Consider the following 5476-nt stretch of genomic DNA (forward strand, 5'->3'; position numbering starts at 1 on the left):
ACAGACACACACACACACACACACACTCACACACACATCAGCACACACACAGAGCAGAAATTAGAATATGTAACAGGGTTCATAGATCATATCCATAGCATTGATCCATATATTACATTCGTCATTGAGAATGAGAAAAATGGCGGATTAGCATTTTTGGGCACCGAAACCGTCAGAAACATCGATAGCGCGTTCAAAGCTACTGTTATCTTGATCTAAGCATATGGACCATTACCTTGGTTTTAACACGTACCATCCATTAGATCAGACAACTGGGAAAGTAGACTTGAAAGATAGAATCATCCTACCGTATGTGAAAGGATTTCCGAATGACTTGATGTGTGTATTAAATCATACCGGACACTAAAACAGATGCAAGTTCCACTTTAGCATATGGCTTACATGAAATATATTTGTGGACATATCTTTCATAATAATTGTAAAAAACGGAGTGAATGTGAATGCCATCACGACTATATTTAGAAAGCGGAATAGAGATTGAAAACTAGATTGAATGATGTTGTTGTTGTGGGGATGAACGTCATTTTTCAGCACACGATAGGCTATACATGGCGGCCAGTATTAATGGTGGAGGGAAAACCCCAGAAAGAACCACCGACCCTCGAGAAGCTACTGGCAAGCTTTCTCACATACCCACATTGGCTGAATCTGAGACTCGAACTGGCGCAGACAGAGGTGAGCTGGCAGTGATCGGTAACGGAGAGCGCTTTAGACCACTCGGCCACTCGGGACCCCTAGATTGAATGAACATAAATGACTAAGTTCAAGCTCACCTGGGGTATCACGGCACATCCACAATATTTGACCATGGAATGCGGTATATTGGGACTCAGTAAAAGTCTTAAATTGATAACAAACCTGGTGTGAGTTGGGGGTTGTGGTTGAGAATCGACCTACAACCGTGCATGCAAACTGACGTTGAGTAGGGCTAGGATCCTTTAGTTCACTATGGAAATATCGCTCACTATTACCTAGTATGGCTTCAGAACAGATTGAAATATGTCGCATGTTATGGTAATAGTTCGATATAATAGTAGTAAGAGTACCACAAAAATTTATCAAGTATAATATCAGCTAGTCTCACACCCGATAATTTATTAAATTAATTATTAATTAATCTAACACAAAATACTTTATCGGACCAATATTGTGTAGGTTTACGATCCAATAATACAGGTTTATCATTCATGTCATTTTTCGCTTTAAACCAGCTAGACATTTAAATAACATACATATATAGTATGCACCAGAAATGTACACTTGGAGGGGAGAACACTACTGGAAGCGTATTTACTTTTTCCTCGAGTTTGACTCGAACCATCCATTAGATCAGAACCTAGGGGTCATCAGAACAATACATCATATTGCCAGAATATATGTAGATTATGTACGCTATATCAATGATATTCCACGAGAGTATACATTTTTCATTAAAAGGAAACGAGGCTTGAGTACAGCGTACATACTATTCATATATTGTATTTATATCACATACAAATACATATCTTTGCACCTTGAATGGAGTTACCATATGCTCCGGATAACTGTGTATTGACCGAGTGAATGAACTCCTCACATCCCTGCGAGTGTGTCCGCTACAAAATGTAGTTCTACGTTTGTTCTTATAGTTCACAATCACATATGCAAATTGATACGTTGGTTGTTTTCATTTTCAGTTTCTATTTTTATCACATTTATTAAACCAAGATAAAACACACTACTGCTTTAAACATGAAGTATGGTTTTTATGAAGAAAGTAGTGCACTACAGAAATGGTTAACTTCTTGTACACTGAACCTGAACGGTTAGGCAATGACGTAGTGGCGCATGGAAATTAGCGTGGAATAGAAACTAAGCGAAATGACGAACCAATAAGAGGTAATACATTTTTTTTAATATAGTAGCAGTTCATCTAATTCATTATTCTGCTTTAATTAACATTTCTTAAGACTATAAAACTCTTTCTCTCTCAGTGGCGTCAATACAGTCGGTGTCACCCTGTGTAGTAACTCATGGTGTCACCCCATGGACCTCCTTCCTATATAAAATTTCAAAACTTTTACAGGCAATCCTTTTGGTGTCACCCCCTCTGATGGTGTTACGCGGTCCGGTCCGCACCATCCTAGTGACCCCACTACTCTCTCTCCTCTTTTGACGGTCTGTCTAAACTTTGCCATCTTTCATAAGTCCAAGACATCGTCATATAACACTAGCGAAAATCCACTATGCTCGTATTTTCATGAATTCACGCTCATATCTAGATACGATAATCCAGAGAGAGAGAGAGAAAGAGAGAGAGAGAGAGGTGGACGGGGGTAACCATTTGGACATTTTTTATATCTAATAATTAATGCTTGAGTTTTAGAACAGTATAATAGCTGTAAGAAGCATCAACGACAAGCATCAAGTACGCTACAGTATGGGTGTCTCGTAACCGACAATTTAACGTCTATGCCTAGTGTCGACTGTCAATTGAATCTATGTATCATTACTATTATGAACACTGTAGATACATCACAAGGAAAGCGTAAACATAGCGTTACGACGAACCAGATTACTGTAGGTTACTTGGTACAAGTTCAGTTTTAATGTTGTCGTCCAGCGCCATATGTTTTTCTCTCTCACTCCAGAGTTCGGGAGAGGGGAATGGAAAAAAGAAAGGGTTCCGATGAAATTGTGCACTATTTTAATTTCCTTTAGAAAACAGGGACAATTGATACTTTTTATCGTTATTTTCATGTGTCATTTATGATTCATGAATGAGTAGAAATTCATCATTAATATATAGGCCTGCAGTTGAAAGAATGTTTATATATTCGTATTATTGCACCATGGGCGGATCACAATTTGATATGCCAATATTATTGGTGTATCAATTTGCTCTATACCAACACTTTAAATGCCATGTTATTTTTAATGTATGTGGCTATAATGTATGAGAACTTGGCGACCTTAAATATAGCCGTTGCTTTGAAAAACAGTCCACATATAGGGCATGTATCTACTATTGAAAGCTGTAACTGTCTTCTGTCTTAAATATTTTCTTATTCTAATCCACTGTCTACTGCCGTCGACGTCGTCCTTGGTTTAGTTTCTAAAGCTGATGACGATGACTATGATCGTTGATATGGAGGAAAGTGTATTCTCCTTGATGTTGCTTGAGATATTTCGCACAGTCAACTCATCTTTTTAATGTCATCTATGATTTAATTTCTGTACGAATATATACACCCATCAAATGCACCCATTCTATGCACTTGTCTGCTTTATATCCAAGTGTGAGTGTTGGATGATAAAATAAGTATTTGTGCGTATGTGTTCATAATGGTGGGTGTTAGTTATCATGTTCATTAAATATCTCACATTAGCTTTCACATGATTTTTTAAATAACTGCGTCAGTGTTTTCCATGCGTCTGTATGCGTGTTGTTTTGGAATGTAATGACACGTATTGCTTTGTTTGGCGATAAGTAGGTAAGGGGACGCTAAGCTCTCATAATATACTCCACTGTATTGTTTGTCGGTATGTGACTGAGAATGTGATCATCACCCGTGCCGCAAAATAAACATGTATTCATGTGACATTATATAGGGCATATTCAACCGAGACATTACCTAAAAACCCTATGTTTATCAACTGGGCTTTATAGAGGCCAGAGTCTATAAAAAAAATTACCAAACCGGGCTACATGTATTTATGTGTTACACAATTGTTTTTTGTGTTCTCTTATCCTGTTTGTACACCCATAATAAAAGTTACATAGATGTATAGTCTGTCCTTAATTGTAAAGTTCCATAAAGGGGCCAACACCGGTATGAAAATACATTTGTTTGTATATGTTTGAATGTCGTTTTCTAGGTACGTATTTTCTATTGTTTTATCTTCAATAAATAACCTGAAAACCCCTATAACATTTATGTTTTTTAAATGTTTGATTGTATGTGAGCACTTTATTATGTTTGTGTGAATGCGTGAATATTCCTTCTTTTTTTTCTTTTTTTAACCACGTTTGAGACAGATACACGTGATCATTTAATCACATGTTCGTGTGTCAGCATTCCGACTTAATTCTCTTCTGTCGCCCTATCATATGACTGTTGTGGGTGAATGAGCGATGGTGTATTGTCTACATTCGTCTCTCTTTCACTTAGCAGGGTTATAAGAATTATGGAGGTGGCAGGGGAACGTTTGTCTCCACTGAAGAAAGACCAAAAGGGTTAACCGGATGATTTGTTGTCCATCTTTCGTTCGTAATTCGTCGTGTGCCCCTCGTCATGATAAGTTTGTTATCGCTGCTCCTCCTCAAGTACTCGATGAGTGCCAAAAGCTTTGTTGCACACTTTCTACCTATAATTTAATTCGTACTAAATAAAAATACCACTGATTCATGCAATATGGGTTCTAGCGAAGACAAAGTAATGGAAAAACGTATTAGGCACATAAAGACAAATTATTGAACCTCCAAGGACGGAAGTGATATTGGGATTAGTTAGCTGAAAAAGCTTTTACCTAAAATAGGTGGCAACGTAGCCGCGCTGATTATTTTCTGCGCGTTATTGACTGCGCAAACGTAAATCGGTCATCACCCTCGGCCTCAATGTTTGTAACGAATTTGGTCATACTTGAATTGATGAAGTTCAACAAGTCGAATAACTGCACCTAACTCAGCCGGAACGTCATGAGTTTATTGATATTGTTAGGAATGTCGCTTGTTCCTACTTTCGATGTAGTTGCGATTCCCTGCCTGTTTAAATAACCGACATTCCTTGTTTGGATAAGAAGAACAACCTGCATTCTTATTTTGCAGGGTTGCGTACGAACTTACATACGTCTATACGCACCATTCATGTCACAGTAATTGCGCACTCCAGAGCTTCCGGAGAGGTCCTCGTCGCCATCAAATGATTTCGCAAATAAATCAATGAATCATTGTGCAACAGTTGCTTATGTCAACGGCAAACATAATTATGTCCGCTCGCGAGGGAATCGAGTCTTTATCCCAGTCAAGTCTTTCCATCGCAGCTGCCGGTATTGTCGCAAAACCAGCATGGGACTTTAAAGACAAATTGTGCTGTAATTGATTGCACCGCAAGGTCATCGGGAAGCAACCGTCCCTGGAATGTTCAGGTATCCGAAATCCGCCTAAATAACAAATGGAACTCTCATCTTCCGTTTAACCGCGTAGAATATTAGAACGTTCTTGTCGGACACGGTCTTGTCTTGAGATTGTTGTGTCAGCAAGCAATCGGAAGAGAAAATATTATATCGAAAAGTCTCCTTAACAGTCCATGTTACCCAACAAACCAATCAATATTGACCTGCGATCGCGTTGATGCGGATTGTCGACATATTTTACCTTCAAATGCACGGTCATGCAATGTTCTCAAAATTTTCTCCTATTGCGTGTAATGCATAAATGGAACACTTTGAGTCACTAGCTTTCTAAACAACTCCA

General features: G+C 38.3%; 1 protein-coding gene across 1 annotated transcript in view; it reads left to right on the plus strand.

Annotated features, from left to right (window-relative positions):
- Window positions 1-1812: 1812 nt before the first annotated feature.
- The window catches only part of LOC149783957 (putative apolipoprotein(a)-like protein 2), a 12162-nt gene continuing 8498 nt past the window's right edge, over window positions 1813-5476 (plus strand). The window contains exon 1 of the mRNA XM_089933180.1: window positions 1813-1899. The gene's annotated coding sequence lies outside the window, so the exon portion shown is untranslated. The remainder of the gene's footprint in view (window positions 1900-5476) is intronic.

This window comes from Sinohyriopsis cumingii, chromosome 14 (assembly GCF_028554795.1).
Source record: "Sinohyriopsis cumingii isolate HCF-2022 chromosome 14, ASM2855479v2, whole genome shotgun sequence".
NCBI classification, from domain to species: domain Eukaryota; kingdom Metazoa; phylum Mollusca; class Bivalvia; order Unionida; family Unionidae; genus Sinohyriopsis; species Sinohyriopsis cumingii.